The sequence below is a fragment of the Lactuca serriola genome, chromosome 5 (assembly GCF_051521515.1).
Source record: "Lactuca serriola cultivar US96UC23 chromosome 5, Lser_US96UC23_V15, whole genome shotgun sequence".
NCBI classification, from domain to species: Eukaryota; Viridiplantae; Streptophyta; class Magnoliopsida; order Asterales; family Asteraceae; genus Lactuca; species Lactuca serriola.
Window position 1 is genome coordinate 158,637,798 of NC_136412.1, and position 24,779 is coordinate 158,662,576.

The following is a 24,779-nucleotide window of genomic DNA, read 5'->3' on the forward strand; positions in this document are numbered from 1 at the left end:
AACAATAGGTACCTCGCGACTCAACTCCACACACTTGTAAATCACCACGGTAACTTCCAAAATGATCTTTTTCCACCATTGGTATAAATGAGAAATATAGCTAAGCAAAATAATACAAACTTATCGTAAGAAAAATAAAGCTATTATTTGGATACAAATCATATTGTAACAAGTTTTATACGAAAATATACACACATCAAATGTATCCCAAGAGTGTATTTAACTTTCCACCAAACAGTAAATTATAAAATATAAAAAATAATAATAATATAAAAATCAAAAAGTTTTGATCAAACTAAAAAAAGAAAAAGAGGAATGTCTATCAACCAAGTAAGAGAAGGAACTGCAAAATCTTTCCGTGCTAATACCAATGACCAATCTCAGATCTTAACAAATAATCGAGAGTACATCAATCAATCTACAAGAAGTGAAATTGGATTTTGCTACTCACCATAATAATGACCAATGCAATAGCGTCATCTTTTTAAACTCCGTGGGTAGATATCGTACATATAAACAAACGAAATCAAACCATCGAAACACAACCACACAACTTCCAAGAACAAACACATGACCACATCAGAACTAGTTTTCATCCCATCTCCGGGAGCCGGCCACCTGCCACCGACGGTGGAGCTCGCCAAACTCCTCCTCGACCGTGATCAACGGCTTTCCATCACCATCATCATCATGAACCTCCCCCTCGAAGCAAAACCGGATACCGAAACTCCGACTTCCACTCCCCGTCTACGCTTTATCGACATCCCGAGTGACGACTCAACAAAAGACCTTATCTCACCTAATACCTTCATCTCCAAGTTCCTCGAAAACCAGAAGCCTCGTGTCAGAGATATCGTCGGTGGCATCACTGAGTCTCACTCGGTTCGACTCGTTGGGTTCGTTGTCGACATGTTCTGTGTAGCCATGACCGACGTTGCCAACGAGTTTGGAGTTCCAACTTACCTTTACTTCACTTCAAGCGCCGCCGCACTCGGGCTGATGTTTGACTTACAGGCCAAGCATGACGACGAAGACTTTGATGTCACTGAGTTGAAAGACTCGGAATTGGAGGTGTCCCTTCCGAGTTACGCCAACCCGGTCCCGGCGAAGGTCTTACCTTCGGTGTTGTTCGATAAGGATGGTGGGTGTAACACGTTTATTGGTCTAGCAAGAAAGTATCGTGGGATGAAGGGCATACTAGTAAATACATTCGAAGAGCTCGAAAGGTATGCCATGGAGTCCTTTTTAAGGAGCAACGCCAACATCCCACTGGTTTTTCCGGTGGGGCCGATACTGAACCTGAAAAACTCTACAAACGATGGTAAGGCCGACGGGATTATGACGTGGCTAGATGACCAGCCGGAGAGCTCGGTGGTGTTCCTCTGTTTCGGTAGCATGGGAAGCTTCAACGAGGAACAAGTGAAGGAGATAGCTGTTGCACTTGAAAAGAGTGGACAGAGGTTCTTATGGTCGCTCCGCCGTCCGCCGTCGAAGGATAAGCTGATGGGTCTTCCCAAAGACTACGACAACTACGAGGATGTTCTACCGGAGGGTTTCCTTGAACGGACATCAGGGGTGGGGAAGGTGATCGGATGGGCGCCGCAGACGGCGGTGCTGTCCCACCCTTCTGTCGGAGGATTCGTGTCACATTGTGGGTGGAACTCGACATTGGAGAGCATATGGTGTGGGGTACCGGTGGCAGCTTGGCCACTCTACGCCGAACAACAACTGAATGCTTTTAAATTGGTGGTGGAGCTAGGATTAGCGGCGGAGATTAAAATCGATTACCGTTCCAATATGAGACCAGGTGGCAATGAGAAGGAGGTTATTGTGTCGGCGGCGGAGATTGAGAGTGGGATAAGGAGGTTGATAAGCGAGGGTGAGATGAGGAAGAAGGTGAAAGAGATGAAGGAGAAGAGCAGGTTTGCAGTCTCCGAAGGTGGATCTTCTCACGCATCAATTGGTCGATTTATTGATCATGTTATCGTCAACGAATAAGTTATTATCGGTATCTATATTTTTTGTGGTATTTGGACATTTTTATTTGTTTATTATTAAAAGATTGTGCATCAGCTTGGAAAATGGACAAACAGTTTTTTAAAAAGTTACAAATGAAATTGATTTTTCAATGACAAATATCAACCAACCTCACGAACCACTAGTTTCAGAGCTCCCCAACATGCCAAATCTATTCATCCCCACTTTACCCCCTTCTTAAAAATCGATATTGTTCCTTAACTATTGTCTAAAAGCCCTTGATTTCATGCTCTTTAACGTCTCTATACCACTACATAACCACATTGTTCTCTTTTCTTTTGGTTTCAAATGACATCCCTTCATTTAAGCATGTTTAATCTCTTTACAGCCCCACATTGTCGCCCTTCCCACACCACGGCAGCCTACAAGAGATGAAGCTTCTTCCTTTGAATCAAATAAGGAAGAAAAAAAAAAAGTGAACTGTGATTTTATTGAGAAAAGAAAAAGAAAAAAATATGGAAAGTGTGCAGGTTAATTAATTCATCATCCAGAAGTCCCTTAAATAGGCTAACTTCCAACTAACATACACAAACTAGAGTCATCCCTTATATTACCTCAGTAAGGCTATATGGAGTGGTCACTACAAAGTCACCGGAAAAGTGGCGCCATCTATACGCCACGTCACCTTCACCACCAACCCACTCCACTATGAAATTGGTCACCACTAACAACATTCACTTTTACATTATTTTTTTATTTTTTTACCATTTTGTTAAATAAATAAAATATTAAATAAATAACATATTTTATAAATAACATTTTATAAATAACATATTTTATATTAATTAAAACCATATTACATAGTTTAAAACATAGAAAATTAGAACTAAAATACTAAAAAAACATAATCCATACTTAGAAAATTAAACCTAAATTATTAAAAAACATCAAATCTAGTTGCGATATTGGTCGAGAACTTCTTGTTGAATTTTCATAAAGACCCTTAAATTTTCCGAGTCGAGATTGGGTTGTGGCACTGTGTTTACGATTTGAAGATTGGTGAGTGCCAATTGTCGCCGGCGTTGCTCCTCCGTTGAATCAATTTTTTTTTTCTAAAAAATGTAGAGTTTTTTCGATTTTCTCCGCTAATACGTCCTCGTTGGTTGATTTTCCGCTAGACGAAGCCGCCTTTCTCGCTTTGTCCCTACCCGGTGGTCGACGAAGATGGACGTCTGATGGACCCTCCCCCTCGGTGGCGTCGAACTCATCATTGAGGTCGAGGTTAGCACCGATCTCCGACTCGGACGTTCTCGGCCTTTTGTTGGAACCAGTGGTAGACACCGAATACGCCGTTTCCGGATAAAGGACCCATTTTGGGCCATTGCGACAAACTTCCCATGCTTTTTGGTTGCCAAAAGGTTTACCATTGTTGGTAATTTTGTATTGGTGCAACGCCGTTGACAAAATGTTGAAATCGTTGCTACCACTTCGATGCATATTTTTGAAATTGTCAAATACGCCATTAAATTTGGTACACGTTGCTCTAAGATCGCGCCATTTAGCATTGACTGAATCATATGTCCGGCTCGTTTGCCTTCCCAATAACGCGTGGAAGTGGTCTAAAATACGATTCCAAAAGCTATGTCCCGATTGCGCGTTGGCGACATACACGTCTTGTGATATGGCAATCCAAGCTTTAGCTAAAGTCGCCTCCTCCTCCTCGGTCCATTGGGTGTTTTTCTTCTTTGTTGAATCTTTGGATTTTTTTTGCCTTCTACGACTTGGTTGTGTTTCTTGAACCCGTTCGTCGTCGTCTTCATCGTCGAGGTTTACGGGTTGAGATTGCGATAATAGAACTTGAGATGGTTGTGAACTTGGTTGTGGTTGTTGGAAAGTTTGGGGCTGAAATCGCGGAGGAGGTTGTTGTTGAAAGGGTTGAAATTGGGTTTGAACAAATTGTGGTTGTGGTTGGTTTTGGTAGTAGTGTGGGTGGTATGAAAGATTGGTAAATAAAGGTTGTTGTTGAACGGGGGATGATAACAATTGCATATAGTCAATGTTTGCTAACGGATCATTTGGAGTATTTGGGGTGTTTGGGGTGGGTGGGTTATTTTGGTTTGGATCCATGGAGGAAAGTGTATTTTTTGAATGAGAGTATATCTGTTTGTGTTCAAAGTTTGGTGTGTGTTTGAAAGGTGAAATATATGTTGATATATATATATATATATATATATATATATATATATATATATATATATATATAGAGAGAGAGAGAGAGAGAGAGAGAGAATTGTTAGTAATTAATTAATTAATTAATTTTTTTTTACAAACGGTCAATAAAGCAACGGTCAAAAATAAGCACCCAATCAAATCCATCGTCTTCACCCATCTTCAGCTCCACGGAACAAAACACCCACCAGAAGGTGGGGCGGTGTTCACGCGTGAAGGGGGCTGACACGTCAGCTCCCACGCGTCTTTTCCCTACCACTCCTGATAGCTTAAAAAGGAAAACAAACAATTGACCAGAGCTTTAAATCTAATTAATATGTTGAAAATAACTAAGTCTGACTAAGCCCGATCACCATTTTTGACTAAAGTGATAAGTGAACATAATAATGACCCCCTTAATTCTGACTTGTCCATACACCTAGCATTCTCGACCAACTGCCACCTGCAAAAACGGAAAATCAAACGACAATAAACCCCAGCCACCTGCTGCACCATCTTCTGTTCTTCACACTTAAATCAAAATCTACCAATCATCACCTTGGCAGTTTTTTTCTTCGCCTTCTCTTCTTTGTTCATCCAAGTTACATCGCCGCTGGATTCCATACCAACACAACCATCACCTTTACCGGATTCTGCACCAGCAGCCTAATACCCACCATGAAACACCACCTGCTTCACGAACCTACTATACGAGCCAGACCTGCAAACAAAAAAAATCGACAACGTCCTTCATAGAGACTGAAAAACGAACATAAAATACCATATGTTTCATATTGGCCATCTTCTCTGGTACAGTAGCAACCAACACATATCTCACACATCTGGGTTATTTCAAATCTTCTTCCTCTCTTCAATGCAGTCACACAGTTGCTGGTGCACAAAGTTCTCATTTTCTGATCACACAAATCTATTTTTCCTTTTCACTTTGACTAGTTTGACCACACAAGTTACTTATCTTCTTGGTTCACCTAAAACTTCGATCCAACACATAGCCTTTCCTTCAACTCACACATATTGGTCTACAAAAACTCTATCACATATATATCATATATGGATTTAATCACACATATTTCTTGATTTGAATTCGGCTTATAGAGCTTTGTTCGGCTCACAGAGAGCTCTATGGTTCACATATAACAACTTATGATGATCCCACGAGCCTAGGGCTCTGATACCAAATGTAGGAGATAAAGTTTCCTCCTTTGAATAAAAAAAACTCTCCAAATAAGAAGTGGTGAAGTTATATAGCCTAATGAGAACCATAACGAAGCAAATATTGAATTAAAGATCACGAAGCCCTTCATAACTAATATTGATCAAATACTTATGACTATTCTTCAATTTATTATCAATTTTGACCACCTTCAGTAGACTTTGTATCAGGCCAGAAGTTCAAGTACGAAAGCAATTAAATTTATGAACCATTAACCAATTTGGAACATCCTAAAACCGAGACCCAAAATTTTTTGTCTTAAAATATATTACTTATAAAAATAGTCATCAAAAACAGCATTACAATCCTTTAACTTAAAATCACAAGTCATAAGCCTCCAAAATCATTCCATCAAATAGTGTAATATCAGAGTACAAATCCCAGGTTCTCAAATGCAGAAATCATGTGCAAGTGTGTGATGCGCTGCTACACCGCAGGCTCCTTTCCTTAGATGAAGATGTACCTGAAACCAAAACTAAAAACCGTAAGCATAAAGCTTAGTGAGCTCCCCCATCATACCCATATACAATAATGCATAATCATCGATATCTTCCAACCGGTAAATGCCAGGCGTAACCGGGAGTTGGACTCCTCTTCGATATCTTTCAACCGGTAACTGGGAACTAACTTCCCCTTCGGTATCTTTCAACCGGTAACCGGGGACTATTACACCCCCTAATACTGCTAACACATATAAGGCGCAATAAGCATGTCAAGTACAATAATCACCTCAAGCACGGTAAACATGTTGCATATCAATCCTAGATAATTGTCACAAAGACAATCATCTATCCAACACTCTTACTTGTGGGCCAGCATTGTGGATGTAGACCCACCCCTACTAGGAGGAAACTCGCCTCGAAGTTGTGTAGTGTTTGCACTGATCTTGGTGTGGAAAGCAACTCTCCCCGTCTCCTCAATCCCTACACGACAACTCTTCTAAGTTATCAACTCATACTCGTAACCCTTATAAGGGTCACCCAGTCCAAGTCAAAGTCTAAGTCGAATCCATGGTCAAAGTCAACATTTGGTCAAAGTCAACATCTGGTTGACTCGACTCGTCGAGCGAGCCCGTCAACTCGTCGAGTCCCCCTTTCCACAAAATGTCATACTCCCGTCCCTACTCGTCGAGTCTAGAAAGAGCTCGACGAGTTCGCCTTCAACAACACATCGGACAATCTTCAACGATGTGACAATCTTCAACCGACTCGCCAAGTTCGTCCTTGAACTCGCTGAGTTCATCTTCATCCATAAGAAGATGTTTAGTCTATGACTCGCTGAGTTCCCTTTGAACTCGCCGAGTCCGTCTTCATGTGGTTGTGACATTGCCTTGAACTCGCTGAGTCTGTTCATCTATTCGCCGAGTCCTATGATTTCCAGGTCCCTAGTGAACCTAAACAACTGGGGAAACCTTCGATCATAACAACTGGTCCAAAAAAGAAGGATTTGGTGGAAAATGCACCCCGACTCGCCGAGTCCCTCTATTTCCAAAACTATAAAGTCGATTATGATGGGTCTTAACGTGTCAAAACCATAGATCTGGCCTCCTAGGGTCCATTTTATACGTAAAGCTTCAAACTTGATGTACATGAATGGGGCCTTTGGCACAAAAAGCCATAAAAAGCGGTCTACAAGATGCATGGTCTCCCATGGCCATAAAGTTGGCACCTTTATGCCATGGGAACCCTCAATGGTTCCAAATCTGAAGCACAAACCCACTTCTACCCCCAATCCCGAATATAACTTCACTAATACTTAGAAAGATATAGAAAATATCCCAAAATCAAGATCTAAGCGAGGAGTAGCCAAGGTTTCAGCTTTATACCTCAAATAAGCTGGAAATATGCCCAAAACTCTTGATCTTCTTGCTCCCTCTTGGTCTCACAAGCTTTCTTCTCCTTTTCAAGCTTCAATCACACAAAAATGGAACCAAAAAGCTCAAGAACACTTAAATAAGGCTTAGGGTTTTGTTAACAGGGTATGGAGGTGATGGAGGCTGGGATGGAGTCCTCATAAAGTGTTTAAATAGGATGCAAACCCTCAAATTTAGGGTTTCACTCAGACAGCTCCTACTCACCGAGTCAGTCTCCTGACTCGTCGAGTAGGCAACTTAAACCCTCAATAAATGATGAGTCTACTCGATGAGTCAACTCGTTGAGTCCCAGGGTAAATTGCTACATTTCTTGAATTTAAATACATACCAGGGATCGGGTGTTACAAATCTCCCCTACGTATTTTAGATTTCGTCCTCGAAGTCTGCCGCTGAGTCCGGTAAAAGCTCGGGGTAGTGCTCCCTCATCTCGTCCTCCGACTCCCAAGTCCATTTCGAGCCCTTGCGGTGCTGCCACTACACCTTTACCAGCTCCACCCTCTTGTTCCTCAGATCCTTCAACTTCCTATCGAGGATTGCCACTGGCTGCTCGATGTAGTTCAGACTGTCATCCACCTGAATATCCTCCAAAGGCACCACTGTCGAATCGTCCACCAGACACTTCCGTAACTGGGAGACGTGGAACGTAGTGTGAATCTGACTGAGTTCGGCCGATAGGTCCAGTCGATATGCCACCTTATCCACCCGGGCTACAACTCTGAAAGGTCCAATATACCTGGGGCCCAACTTGCCCTGCTTCCTGAATCGAATGACGCCCTTCCAAGGCGACACTTTCAGGAGTACCATATCCCTGACCTGGAACTCCAGGTCTGGTCGACGCTTGTCGGCATAACTTTTCTGCCGACTCTGAGCAGTCTGAAGTCTGCTCCGAACCTGCTGGATCCTCTCTGTAGTCTTGAGTACCATTTTGTTACTCCCCATGACCCTCTGACCAACCTCACCCCAGCATATCAGGGTCTTGTACTTCATCCCATACAACATCTCGAAAGGAGGACAATCAATACTCGCATGATAGCTGTTATTATAAGAGAACTCATCGAAAGGAAGGTAAGTATCCCAACTACCTCCGAAGTATAAAACACATGCCCGCAGCATGTCCTCTAGAGTCTGGATAGTCCGCTCGCTCTGACCATCCGTCTGCGGGTGAAAATCAGTGTTGAAGTGTAGACAAGTACCCAACTGGTCGTGAAACTTCTTCCAGAATCTGAAAGTAAACTGTACGTCTCAGTCCGAAACCACTGAGACTGGCACTCCGTGCCGAGCTACTACCTCTCAAATGTAGATATCGACCAACTTCTCGACTGAGATGCTCTCCTGGATGGGTATGAAATGGGCACTCTTGGTCAACCGATCCACGATGACCCAAATCGAATCCATTCCCTATGCAGTCCTGGGAAGCTTTGTGATGAAATCCATAGTAATATCTGAAGGGTTTTGAGCATTCTAACACTCATAAGGTGTACATGCAACCCTAAATACCTTGGATCTATGTTTTCTCTATTATACATGCAAATATCAATTTTCCAAGGTATTGTTCTAACTAGCATAATATGAAGTACATTTAATATAAATTCTAGTAAAATTACATACCTCTTTGTTGTAGCTTGATTCCATGGAGCTTAAGAGCCTAGTGCCTCAAGTATGACACCTCAAATGGTTCACGTAACATCACCAACAACTTGTAATAACTTGAGAGAAAAGGTTCCTATGCTCAAATCGGCTAGCCCTCATGTGTACACACACTAGTGCTAATTTCTTAAGCCATGGGGTCCTTATAGATGGTGGCTATTAGAGTTAAACCATGTAACTCGTGTCTTTCCATATTCTTCATGCTCCATGGGTTAAAACCTCCATGGAGTATCCATGGCTTACTCCATGGGTTTAGCCCAACATGAAGAACTATGGATCATAAGCCTACATATATAAGAATGAATGATTTACACAATCAATCCTCATATATTTAATTAGTCTCCTTTTGATCAAAAAATTAATTCCAAATTAATTCTTGATCAACACTAATTAAATAATATGATTTCATATTAATATATTAGAACTTATAAGATATGAACAAATCTTAATTATCCTTTTCTCACAAAAGTCTATCCAAATTATTTCGATGACATGGAACCCAAATGGACCATGCCAATCAGGTCAAGTACATACCAATTATATTTATGGACTTAGACACTCATCCAACAGTCTCCCACTTGGATGAGACTAAAACTATTATTGCGTATGATTCCAAAACCCGACTAGCAATCGTAGCTCTTAAAAGTTGTTGTCAAACTCAGAACAAATCAATGACATGTCCATTAGATAATGGATCATATATTCCTCCATTCTAGATAGCATATGGACTGAGACATGAATTATAATCATTCTCTGTATCCATTTGTTGTTTCCCGACTTCCGATTTATGACAACCAACTAATTGAACAAATCAAATCAGTCCTGGCTTGGCCAAGCACCTCGAGGTGTCATCACTAAATCATCGAGGGGCCCACAGATATCGCTTTTATCCCTTTAAGGGTAAAAGGAATGGATAAACTTCGACTCATATGCTTGTTCTACTACTTATTGAATCATACACAAAGGCATGTTTTATAACATCGAGTTACCAATGCGTTTTTGTACAATCAATGTATAACCAACTCATATGCAACAACTCATATCTCTAGGTTTGAAGAATATAAGATATTATCGTCTCATGATCACTCGTGAAAAAATCCATGAAGTGAGTCAAATGAGTGTGGGTTTAATTCAATACTCATAATTATGAGCACTCATGAATGCTGCAACAACTCCTGCTATGTCCACTACCTTGGACATCTACAAAACAACTTCATAACAGTCTTGATTCATATCTACTTCCAACTTATGACCGACTGTGGATGATTTGAATAACTTAGTCATTCAGGAAGAACGACCTAGTTATTCTGGAAGTCAAAACATGCAAAGTGAAACACAAGAATAATCGAATCCAATATGGTCTCAGAACCTATGAATATAAATAGAACACCTTTTATTTATCACCATATTGACACATTATTCACTGTATACTGTTTCAACTATCAACTCTATACTTGAATTAAAAGAATAGTTTTCCCATGCTCTAAGCATGTACATTATGTTTTCTAAACACTAGTTATGCTATACACCAAGTATGCACACTATGTTTTTCCAAACATTAGTTATGTCATACACTAAGTATGCACACTAAGTTTGTCTATGATATTTAGTTTGTGAAATAGATCGATGGAACATAATTTCAATGATTCTCATTTCACAATCCCAAATCCTTACCGCAAATGCAAGAATTCCAAATTTCTGCCATTTACCTAAATCTGTTAGATTCTAAACTTATATGCATTGATCCTCTTGTGATGATTATGCACAAAGTTACAAAGAGTTGTCAACAAACATTACAGAGTATTCCAATGGAGATCAACTTCATGGAAACGAAGTCTCATATTCAAAGTACATTGCTTTGAACATCCTTCTTGCATTAAGTTTCCTAATCTTACACAGATTGAATAACTTCCACCTATGGAGACAAATCCATATTCCCATTTTGACCATCACTCCTGAACAAGAGTTGCCTCTTTTCAAAATATGTCAATATGATCCTTCCAAAATTAACACTATACTTCCAACTGTCCCTGAGCAACCAATATTTGGTAAACCTTAGATTGTCCTCGACAATTGCTTAATCAAATTAGTCATATCTAGTTCTAGTACTTTTTTTTCCTCTTAATGCTCTAGGAATTTGGAAAATTTAGAAATGATGAATATTATAGCACATGCAATTGATCCTATATTCGAAGCATATGGGACACGATTCATGATGTCTCACATAAAGACATGATACTAGACCAGTCTTTTGCTATAATATTTCTATTTCTATTTGCCATGTTCTCATAATTCAGATTATGAAAAGGGATGTCGTAATCATAATCAAAATTTAGAACGCAAATAATGTTCCCATATATAGAATTTCCTTATGTTGAACCAATCCAACATAACATTCATATATATATACATGACTAAATTTGATTAAAATCTCACTATATAAGCTTTTAGATTTGAAATGAAGTATAATTTCCTCTCCCTTAATTATAGCAAAACAACTTTTTCCCAATTGAAACATTTTGTTTTCTATAATTAACATTGCTAACTTGCAACACTTATCATAATTATCATGCTCCCACTAACATGATGCTTATTAGCATAACACTTATGCTCCCACTAACTTTGACATGTACTCAGAAATCAACTCGACTTCTAGAAACCAATACTTTATTGACTTTCTTACCAAAGTGCAGATTTCTAATACAAGATCCTTTGATAAAACTTTAACAAAATCATACACCTATCCTTAGATAGCACACATGTGTGTCTAAACAATTTCAGAACTATGAAAAAGGATGTCGTAATCATAGTCTCAATTGTGTCACACCCCCAAACCAGAACGGCGGAATCGTTCGGGGGCGGAGGACGTCATATTCAGTATCATAACAGTTCATAGAAAGGAAAGTTCACACCACCATAATATAAATATGTTTGAAAAGTTTACATGATTGCAGGTGTTACATGTTTGCAAAAGAAATCAAATATAAAATGGCGATCCAAAATATGTTACTAACGCCAGTGCGTTAGTCTTCAGAAGTAGTTGCTACCTGGCTAGCGGTTTCCTGTGAATACAAGTTATTTCAAAGAAAAAGTGTCAACATTTAAGTTGGTGAGTTCATAAGTAGTGTTTTGAGAAGATGTATGCCATTCGAAAGTGTTTGCATGTTTTTCAGAAAAACCCTTATTTTCCCTATAAAAGTATGAGATGCATATGGATGTTCATGATGTAAATTGCAACTATTTGTACCGAGAAAATCCCTTATTTTCCTATTAGTTGTTTGTTTTGTATACAGGAAAAACCCTTATTTTCCTGACATAACTGGCAGTCTTGAAGACCGAAAATTGCAAGCAAGCGACGTGCTTGTAAGTCGTGTCATAGTTTTACATAGTAAAGCTATACGAAAATCACCCTTATTAAATGAAGAGTAGTTTTAATGACTACTTGTTCATAAAAGCATAATACCATAATAATTGTATATCCGATGAGTTTTATAACCATACTAAACATAATATGCCTGTAGCGACGTTCTTCAGGCGTCGTAGCGTTATGACAACTGTCACCCCAAAAGACGGACTGTAGCTAACAGTCAGGGCGCGGGATCATGACTTCCCGTATAGATCTATACACATTTGACACGTTCTCCGAACGGGAGACTCTGGTTATAGACAGGACTTGTAGCATTATTTTCTAATAAAGAAAGTAACGTTTGAAGATATACACGACTCATGGATTCTCAACTAAGTCCGTAATAAGGTAGTAGTTTGTATGCAAAGTTTAACCTCTTTCACAATGTTTGACAAAGCATAATCATAAGTTCTTTGAATGCATGAAATGACTTAGTAAAGAATGTTACCCTTGATATGATGTGTTTGTATGTAAACGTATAAATAAAACATATTTCTATTTATAAACATATTATATCCCAAAGAGGGTAAAGCTGTGTTGTGAGGGGTTTTGTATCATAATAACTTCACAAGATAGTTAAAACAACAGTATGAAAAGTATATCAAAAGGTTAATGTTTCACACGAATTTAGTCATGTGTTAACTTGTATTCCTCCCCAAAAAGAGTATAAAACATTTAAAATGTATTTAAAGAGTGTTCAAAGGGGATATGAACTCACTTGATAGTTTGAAGATTGTGAGGTGGAAAACCGAGCAGAGTTTCGTCTCGGGAAACTGATTTTTCTTGGGATTCTCGGGAATCTCGGGAGTAGAATCGGCCTTCGGGACTTGAGCCAAAAAGACCAGAGCTTCGGGTTTGAACGGACACGGAAAACGAGGAAATGCTGAGAGAGAGAAGAGAAATGAACCCCTTCTTTGGAAACCCTCGCATTCTATTTATAGGAAGGCAGGTCTGCCTCGGTACGCGGGGCGTACGCTCGTACGCGCTGCGTACGCGTACGTCATGCATGACCGAAGCCTCGACTGCCTCGGTTCGGATGGGACGGGTTCTTGGGTTCTCGGGTCGGATGGGACGGGTTGCTGGGGAGGTGGGTCGGATGGGACGCCGGGTCGGATGGGACGTCGGGTCGGACGGGTCGGGCGGGTCGGATGGATCGGATTCCTCGGATATGGCGACGTGGACGATCCGAGGCCAATCCTCTCGGTTACGCGGGGCGTACAGGAGTACGCAGCGCGTACTTCGGAGAAGGACGCTGACTCCTCTTCAGATAATATCCGAATTTTGAATTAAATAAATAATTAATTTATTTAATAAACTTCAAAAATCCATATCTTCTTCATACGAACTCCGTTTTCGATGGTCTTTATATCCACGCGTAGGTGAGACTACGATCTACAACTTTCGTTTAGACTCCGTTGGCAAATTCCAAAATTATTTTTATTATTTATTTTATAACTAATCGTTTTTAAGGAATTTCTTTGAAAAATCATAACTTCCTCATGCGAAGTCAGATTTGGACGTTCTTTTTGTGTACGCTCACGGTTTAATGTTATCTATGACTTTCATTTAGATACCTAAGGCTAAATGTTATCGTATTGAAACTTTGCGTTTTTCGTTTGATCGGTGTTGTCGGTTTTGACAGAAATCTTAGAATGGTCATAGCTTCTTCGCCATAACTCAGATTTTAGTGTTCTTTATTTATTTGGAACCTTTAAGACGATATCTACTACATAGCGTACTCCAAATCAGAGCTTTTGAACAATTCATTTATCGATGATATTCCCATTACATTCAAAAGGGGTTACAAGACTCGGTTTATAATGCCCGGGATAACGGGTTGTTACAAATTGTTTAGACCTTTGCCATTCCTCACAAGTCCATGTTAGTGTGTCGGTTAACCACATACGCTCCACTAACGACTTTGAGAATGCAAATATCACAATTGCTATCTACTTAAAATCTACTTAGTGAAAGCGTTTCCTCACCATCATTTTCATGAATCGGAGAGAAACCTTATGACACTTAGATTTTATGGTGTATGTGTTCCTATCCATGTGAATTTGTCAAAACCATAATCTCAAGAAAAGGTTAGTCACAAATCTAAACTCAGATGGATTGCACTTGTGCAGTCTCAACTTCTTTCCACCTGGCAGCACAAGGGCCTGCCGTTGCTTCCAAGTTGTTATGCAACCAATTGAGAACTCTCAAAGCTCATATGCAAAGCTAACTTTAATTGGAATGGGCACAAAAATAGAAATATGCCAACACGATAGGTTATAAACCTCATGTCGTGTGCTAGTGATAAACTACAGGTTTTTATTCTTGATTAGATCTTGAAGCTTTTTCTAGATCTTTAAGACTCCCACTATCCTCTTGACATATAGGACTCACTTGCCAAATATTTAATAGATAGTGTAGATTCTTTATCAAGACAAACACTTCACACAATTGGCCTTAGTTGGTCTTTGTTTTATCCAAAACATCATAACTTACCAATTTCAAATGTACAAGAGTAGGACACTCTTTACTCTTACATTTGACTAGTGTTGATAAACCTTTCTTTAAGATATGTCACTCAGTTTACAATCTTGGAGTATGACTCTAAGAATTGTTTGAAACGAAGTATGACTCATCTTCTTGATTTAACCATTTCAACAATTCATGACTCATCTTCTTAGCCATAAGAATGCACTAAGATGTCCTTAGAGGAAGAATTGTGATATGGTCTCACAATCATTAAAATGATAATAAAACATGATACTAAGTACTCCCATCTTTTCAGATTTGAGAAACTTTTATCTTTCTACCAAATTTGATTCTTCTCATTCGTTCTGCCATAAATCGAAACTTTTCCAATGCTTCAGAATTATACTTGACCTTTTAAGTATAACCATATTTACTAAACTTTAGTAAATCATGACGACTAGTCTTATCGATCTTTTGTGGTGGGCGTGACCAGCGCACAACCAAGTGTACTCGATCCCTTTGTCCTTCACTTGACTCACATATACATGTGAACAAGAAATTAGTCTTAATTTTCCAAAGATGAAAAATTCTCATTCATCATACAACTTGCACGATTCCAAGTTTCTGTCCAATTGAAACTTGGGTGATGAGAATCTTTACTTATTTTGTAAATTTAGACACTACCACAAATGAAAGAATCAAATTCATATTTCCATTATTGCTAGAAACATACAAACATCAATTTTTCATAAATGCCATTGCAAGGAGATATAATAAAATAAAACAAAATTTTATTTATTTAAAAATGCAGAAAAAAACTTTTTCCTTACAATGCAACTTCAAATGAAAACTATGCTATTACATATTTTTCTAGCAAATCTGATCATAACTCCTAAGTAGTAGCTCAAGAATCCGATCTTCGAACCATGCGATTGAAATCCATCTTCGCGATCAGATTCAACATACTCTTCCTTTAAGTTTCCTTCCATTTGCTTGATCTTGCCATACATCAAAATGTATTAAGAATCTTCAAATAGGAACTTAAGAGAGTTACATAGTGGACTTACTTGAATTAGAGTCAAACTTTTTTACCTTCTCTCAGATCTTTCAGGTAGTTAATTTAAATTCCTTAATATAACACCCAATATGAAATATTAAGGCTAGGACCCAACACAATATTTTATAACATGGAAGAGGGATGTTGTAATCCAAGAGATAGAATATTTGAAGGTAGGCGAATGATGATTCACAAATTTCCACCATGAAAAACGAAATAATTTATTAGGTTTTAATTAGATTTGAAACTCCTAGATCTTTTGATATTCATTGAACTTTTCAATGGCATGTTTCAATCTCGATTGTGCCCTCTCAAGTTTTGTGACTGAGATGCCGAGGATCACAATACAAGGTGTGAATAACCATGCAAATTTATTTGGTACCCTTAATATTTACCCCTAAATCGATGTGTCGGTTAACCACACGCGCTCCACAGATACTATGATAAACATTAAGTTAAGCTTTTCCTACTTTGTTAAATCAAGCTAGTGTGTTGGTTAACCACACACACTCCACTAACCGACTTAAGCAAAGTGCAAAGTGTAATTTCATGGGTTAGCACAAAATTCACATTTTTCTAAGTAACTAAGAATGGGAATTCATAATAGTTTAGTTACTTAGTATTAATCATTAATACTTTTAATGAAGGGAGAATTCTAGTCCTTGTCCTACCCGTTCGGCTAACGACCCACAACCAGTCAAGGAAGCGGTGGGTGAGAGTGGACACCCATTAAACTGCCATTTTATAGGCTGTAACCTTATACCCTCCTTATAGACCAGCTTCGTGAATGAGGCCTACTAACGGTAAGACTGACTTGCTTTTATATATATATATATATATATATATATATATATATATATATATATATATATATATATATATATATATATATATATATATATATATTAACTTATAATACTATAAAGTATAAGGGTTGAATTTTAACTTTTAAAATTCCAAGGGCTTAACTTGGAACTAAAGTATTCATGAGGGGAAACTATACAAATTTCAAAACTTGAGGGCAAGTTTTGAACTATTCAAAAACTTTTCAATTCCATAACTTATGTGTCTAAAGTAGTTTTAATGAAAAAACTCTTCAAGTTCCATAACTTGAGGCCAAGTTATGGAAGACTTTAAAACATTTAAAAATGAGACTCTCCATTTTTCATAACTTATGGAAATCTTATGAGTTTTAATAATCATAAATGTGAGTTTTCATATAACTTGAGGACAAGTTATAAAAACACATATTATGAACAACTTTTAGATTGATTAGGATTGAAAACATATTATCACATAACTTTTCTATTAATTTAAATCAACTCATAAGAACAAGATAATTCAAATCAAACACTTTTCATGAAGTTAGCCTAACCATTAAACTAATACAAAACATGAATCTATTAACAATTATCTATGAAATTGGATTAGCATGAACATTACCACATCAAAAATAGGTTTACAAGTTCAAAGACAGCTTAGGGTAATTTTCCTAGTCCAATTCCAGCCAAAAACCTCGAAAATATGTTGTTTGGGGGTCCACCTCGTTGATTGCATGAACCAACTCGACGAGTTCGATGAATTTGCTCATGGACTCATTGAGTCCCTCAATGGACTCGTCGAGTACCCTTTCCAGACAGCAAAAAATTCAATTTTTTCAGCTTTTTTTTAGCAATTTGCATCAAGTATAAAAGAAAACAAGCCTAGTCTCTGATACCACTGAAGGGTTTTGAGCATTCTAACACTCCTATGGTGTACATGCAACCCTAAATACCTTGGATCAATGTTTTCTCTATTATACATGCAAATATCAATTTTCCAAGGTATTGTTCTAACTAGCATAATATGAAGTACATTTAATATAAATTCTAGTAGAATTACATACCTCTTTGTTGTAGCTTGATTCCATGGAGCTTAAGAGCCTAGTGCCTCAAGTGTGACACCTCAAATGGTTCACACAACATCACCAACAACTTGGAATTACTTGAGAGAAAAGGTTCCTATGCTCAAATCGGCTAGCCCTCATGTGTACACACACTAGTGCCAATTTCTTGAGCCATGGGGTCCTTATATATGGTGGATGTTAGGGTTACACCATGTAACTCATGTCTTTCCATATTCTTCATGATCCATGGGTTAAAACCTCCATGGAGTATCCATGAGTTACTCCATGGGTTTAGCCCAACATGAAGAACTATAGATCATAAGCCCACATATATAAGAATGAATGATTTACACAATCAATCCCCATATAGTTAATTAGTCTCCTTTTGATCACAAAATTAATTCCAAATTAATTCTTGATCATTACTAATTAAATATATTAATATATTAGAACTTATAAGATATTAACAAATAATAATGATCCTTTTCTCACAAAAGTCTATCCAAATTGTTCCGATGCCATGCAACCCAAATGGACCAAGCCAATCGGTTCAAGTACATACCCGTTATAGTTATGGACTTAGACACTAATCCAACAATATCTTCCCATTTCCACATGGGAAAGTCCAACGGCTGCATCTTGCCGTGCGGCCTCTGCTGCTCGGCCTTGACCTTCCTGAAGGTCAAGTATCTCTAAACAAACCAAGCTACGTCCCTCTTCATGCAAGGACACCAATAATCAAGACAAAGATCCCTGTACATATTCGTCGCCCCGGGATGAATAGAAAACCTGGATTTGTGCACCTCCTCCATCAATATCTGGCGCACACCCCCATGATATGGGACCCACACTCTACGGTGTAGCGTCAACAATCCACGACTGTCATAATCAAAGGAGGAAATCTGACCCACAATACGCTCACTATTATGGTGTTCCTCCTTCATGTCCTCTTGTTGGGCCTCCCGAATTCGCTCTAACAGCGGAGTCACAACCGTCATCCTCATACATATATCCCTGATCGGCGCCGCCTTGCAGCTAAGCGCGTCGGCCACGATATTGTCCTTCCCCGGGTGGTAAAGGATCTCGCAATCATAATGCATTACCACATCAAGCCACCAACACTGCCTCATATTCATATTTGGCTTATCCATGAGATACTTCAGGATCTTGTGGTCCATGTAAATGGTACAACGAACCCCATAGAAGTAATGACGCCAAATCTTGAGGGCGAAAACAACAGCCCCCAGCTCCAAATCATGCGTCAGATAGTTTACCTCTTGAGGCTTCAACTGCCTCGAAGTGTAAGCGATAACATGCCCTCTTTGCATCAATATCACGCCCAAACCCGAGATGGACGCATCACAATACACAACAAAATCATCTATGCCCTCTAGAAGGGCTAATATTGGCACCTCACACAATCTCTATCTTAACGTCTCAAACGCGGCCTGTTGCTCAGGCCCCCAACGAAAGACCATATCTTTCCTCGTTAGCCGGTTCAGCGGCACAACTATCTTGGAGAAGTCCTTAATGAATCTCCGATAATAGCCTACCAGTCCAAGAAAGCTCTGAATCTTAGATAGAGAACTCGGAACCTCCCACCTCATCACGGCCTCCACCTTGGCCGAGACAGTCGAAATCCCGTTCTGGTTGGCAAGGTTCCCAAGAAACTGTACATCGTGCAACCAAAACTTGCACTTGGAGAACTTAGCATACAAGCTCTCCCTCCTCAAAGTATACAAAACCTCCCGCAAGGGCTCCTTATGTTGCTCCGCGTCTTGGAATAAACCAAGATGTCATCAATGAAAACGATCACAAACCTATCCAACATCTGCCTACACACGCGGTTCATGAGATCCATGAATGCGGCAGGAGCTTTGGTGAGCCCAAAAGGCATCACCACGAACTCATAGTGACTATATCGCATCCAAAAAATAGTCTTCTGCACATCCACCTCTCTGACTCTCATCTGATGATACCCCGAACACAAACCAATCTTGGAGAACCAAGATGCTCCCTGAAGCTGGTCAAAGAGATCATCAATCCTCGGGAGTGGGTAACGGTTCTTCACCTTTACCTTATTCAGCTCCTGGTAATCAATACGCATCTGATGCGACCCATCCTTCTTTTTCACAAATAAAATCGGGGCGCCCTAGGGTGAACCGCTCGGTCTGATGAAACCCTTGTCTAACAGCTCCTACGGATGTGTAGACAACTCCTGCATCTCAGGAGGAGCCAACCGATACGGTGCCTTCACTATCAGAGCCGCACCAGGGACCAGGTTGATCCTGAACTCTACCTGTCTCTCCAGAGGAATCCCAGGCAGCTCCTCTGGAAATACATCCGCATACTCTCGTACCACTGGCACATCACTCACTGTTGCTTGTCCCGCCTCTTGGGTATCCAAAACATAGGCAACGTACCATGTACAACCCTGTTGAACATAAATTTGGTCCCTGTTGTGGCCTCTCGCCCTGAATTACCAGCTCTCCCCTGCCTTGGGTCCTAATCCGAACCAACTGTTGCGTACAGTCGATCACCGCCCCATTGGGGCTCAACCAATCCATCCATATGATGACCTTGTTCCCCCGAAAAGGTATTGGAACCAAATCTACTAAGTAGCGCTCCTCGTACAACTTCAAGACATTGTCCCTAAAAACTTCTGATGCTCGGAATGACCGGTCATCCCAAATCTCGACCTCTAGAGTGCAATCTAACTTGCCTGAAGACTCACGAAACCTCTTGCTAAGCGCAAGTGAGACAAATGATCGGGTAGCACCCGAATCAAACAACACCTGAACCGGGATACTGTTCACATGGAACGATCCTAAACAAAACATATGGCATAAAACATCAATACCACAAGCGACATATTATAAAAGTTAGAGAGAAGAAACCATACCCGTCACCACATCAGGTGCGGCACGTGCCTCCTTGGCTGTCAACTGGAAAGCTCGTCTCCTCACCACTGGAGCCTTTGACTTGACCTTCCGGCCATCCATAACCCGAGTAGTCGCTGGAGTTGGTGCCACCACTGGTGCTGCTGCTGCTGTCAACCTGGGCAGTTGGCCTTTTTATGGCCCCTCTGATTGCAATGAAAGTAAATCAGGCCTGATATCTACATAGTGTGGGCAGGAGCAGTACAATCCCTGCCAAAATGCCCGGTCTTGCCGCACATATAGCAGCCTGATCCCAAACCAGTATGGCAAACTCCCTCGTGTGATCTACCACATTTCCCACAGCAGTCCCAGCCCTGCTAGCCCTTCGACCTAGCGTCGAATCCCTTGGGTTTCACCCCCGAAACCCCAGCAACTTGTCCTGTCTCTGATTTCCTCTTCCTGAGGTGCTCTAAATCAATCTCCCTCTCCCTTGCCCTAGAAATCATGGAATCCAGAGTCAGGCAAGCAGAATAGCCGACATGCTCCCGAATGTCAGCCCTCAACATATCATGATAGCGGGTCTTCCGCATCTCCTCATCCCCTGCGTACTGAGGTATAAACAAGGCCCTCTCCCGGAACTTGCGGTGATCTACGCTAAAGTCTTAGTAGTCTGCCTCATATCAAGAAACTCTCAGGCCAGCTGCTGAAGCTCTACAGCCGGTGCGAGCTCAGCCTTGAACCTGGTAACAAAGTCTGACCAAGTCATAGCCTCAATGGCTGGCCCCCCCAGTGAATCACCCACTAACTCCCACCAATCTCTAGCTCGATCCCTCAAAGATCCTGCAGCAAAGCGGACCTTCGATCCCTTGGGGCAGAAGCTCGTCAACTATGCAAACACGATATCTGCAATCCATCTCATAGCCACAATGGGGGTCCTTCACCCTGTGAAAGTCTGGCGCACCACTCCCTCGGAAGTCCTTGAAGGACAGTGTGCGCGTACCCGACCGGCTGGACGCCAAGTCACTCCTAAATGCCCGGAGGGGATCCTCCATCAGCTCAACAATCCCCTCCTTGATTGACCCAAAAATAACCGGGGTCGCCTCAAGGATACCTCTCGTGATCTCAGGCACGATGAACTTGCGTAGCCCGTCATCAACCTGCATGGATCCCGCACCTGAGCCTGATCTAGAACCGGATCCAGACCTTAAACCTCCCGCTCCATGACGCGTAACCACCATTCTGAAATAAAAAATGTAAACATCAGATTCACACACACTCTCGAGAGGTCTCGCATGCTCTCCAGGTCCTTGGTTCAATCTCAACCTCCCTTGACTCGAGTACGGATCCTCTCCTTCCAGTAGTACGGGCCCATACTACCTTCCACATCTATCTGTACTTTCCTCAAGGACTGCCTTGACTTCACCAAATTCCTTCTACCAATTCGGCTCTCCAATCTAATCTCTTCCTAGGCTTGACCTAGGGCCCTCTCCGACCTACTCTCCGCCATCAGCTGCACAAGGAGTCCCTACCATCCTTCCCTAACTAGTTCGCGAATACCATTACATATCCACTTACTAGTTAGCTAAGGCTAGCTAGAACACCTATAAGCACAAATCAAGTAGCATTCGTGCATTGAGTAACCAAATCAAACATAACCCAATCAGGCTATCCTACTACTGAGTAGACAACCCTATCATACGGCTCAATAAGCTCATACAACAGGCATATCAGGCATCCATCGTAGATCCTTAGTTCTATTCTAGCATGTAGTTCACAAAATTATATAACAGGCATACAAGGCATCCTCCTAGACAGTGTTGTAAAACTCACTGAGTTGGCCGATTACTCCTCTGAGTACTCGCTACTCCCCCCCCATGCCGAGGCGAGTTACATAATCCCGAGTACTCCCCGATCGGGCCCTTACGAACTGAGTAGTGTTGTGAAATTCGGTCAACTTGGTGATTAATATGTATAATATACTTAATGATTTATTATTTAACACACACACATGTGATTATTAGTACATATATATCTTATATTTTCAGTAATTATTCACGAAGTGAGACCATTATGTGTTTTTCATTTTTTGTGTATTCACATGTATCCAATTTTGTTATATATTTCAATCAACTGATGATTTTATCTTATGATTTTGACATATATAATTTCCTTAAAAATATTTCTACACAAATTTCCAAATCCAAGTACTCCCGAGTAATTGCTACTCGATAGTCTGCCGAATAGGTACCGAGTAACGAGTTCTACAACCTTGCCCCTAGATCCTTGGCCCTAATCTAGCATGTAGTTCTCATAATCATATCATATAACATAAAATAACAAGTATGGGTATCTTGGGAAAACTTACTCAAGCTCGGTCGGTCGCATGCATCACACACCTTGTTCTTTCTCAAAATTTCTTAACTTAGATTTTAGAAAACTATTATCTTGTAAAAATCATTTGAGCCCTCGATTTGAGTCCAGACACCCCCGAGGGTGTGTCCGAATCCCTCAAACCAAGGATCTGATACAAACTTGAAACATCCCAAAATCGGGACCCAAAACGTTTTGTCTTAAAATATATTACTTCTAGAAATAGTCATCAAAAACAACATTACAATCCTTTAACTTAAAATCACAAGTCATAAGCCTCCAAAATCATTCCATCAAATAGTGTAATATCAGAGTAAAAATCTCAGGTTCTCAAATGCAGAAATCATGTGCAAGTGTGTGATACGCTGCTACACCGCCGGCTCCTTCCCCTTAGATAAAGACGTACCTGAAACCAAAACTAAAAACCGTAAGCATAAAGCTTAGTGAGCTCCCCAAGCATACCCATATACAATAATGCATAATCATCGATATCTTCCAACCGGTAAATGCCAGGCGTAACCGGGAGTTGGACTCCTCTTCGATATCTTTCAACCGGTAACTGGGAACTAACTTCCCCTTCGGTATCTTTTAACCGGTAATCAGGGACTATTATACCCCTTAATACTGCTAACACATATCAGACGCAATAAGCATGTCAAGTACAATAATCACATCAAGCACGGTAAACATGTTGCATATCAATCCTAGATAATTGTCACAAAGACAATCATCTATCCAACACTCTTACTTGTGGGCCGGCATTGTGGATGTAGACCCACCCCTACTAGGAGGAAACTCGCCTCGAAGCTGTGTAGTGTTTGCACTGATCTTGGTGTGGAAAGCAACTCTCCCCATCTCCTCAATCCCTACACGACAACTCTTCTAAGTTATCAACTCATACTCGTAACCCTTATAAGGGTCACCCAGTCCAAGTCAAAGTCTAAGTCAAATCCATGGTCAAAGCCAACATTTGGTCAAAGCCAACATCTGGTTGACTCGACTCGCCGAGTGAGCCCATCAAATCGTCGAGTTCCCCTATCCACAAAATGCCATAATCCCGTCCCTACTCGTCGAGTCTAGAAAGAGCTCGACAAGTTCGCCTTCAAAAACACATCGGACAATCTCCAACCGACTCGCCGAATTCATCCTTGAACTTGTTGAGTTCATCTTCATCCATAATAATATATTCAATCTATGACTCGCCGAGTTACCTTTGAACTCGCCCGAGTCCGTCTTCATATGGCTAGGACACTGCCTTGAACTCGTCGAGTCTGTTCATCCACTCACCGAGTCCTACGATTTCCAGGTCCCTAGTGAACCTAAACAACTGGGGAAACCTTCGATTTTAACAATGTTGGATTAGTGTCTAAGTCCATAACTATTTTAGTATGTACTTGACCCGATGGTGCATGGTCCTTTTGGGTTGCCTTCACTCAATCAACTTGATAGGATGAATTATGGAGAGAAAGGATTAAACATGATTTATTAATATATTATGAGAATAATATATTAAAGGAGAAATCATATTTTTTTAATTAATATTAGTCAAGAATTAATAAGAATTAAGTTTGTGGCTAAAATAGATTAATTAAACTTAAGGGACTGGAATTGTAATAATAAGATAATTGCAATTGGGCTATGGATTGCCTTATATTATAAGGATGGACAAATTCTATGGGGAAACCCATTAGAAATCGTCCAAGGCCTTTAAGGAGAGGAGTCCATGGGTTGCTTAGGGCTTAAGCATCCAAATTAGGGTTTCCTTGTTAGATAACCC

The 24,779-nt window shown here is 40.3% G+C and overlaps 1 pseudogene; it reads left to right on the top strand.

Moving 5' to 3' along the window:
- The first annotated feature begins 355 nt into the window (after positions 1-355).
- On the top strand, positions 356-2,104 carry LOC145053179 (UDP-glycosyltransferase 71E1 pseudogene; annotated as a pseudogene).
- The last annotated feature ends 22,675 nt before the right edge of the window (positions 2,105-24,779 follow it).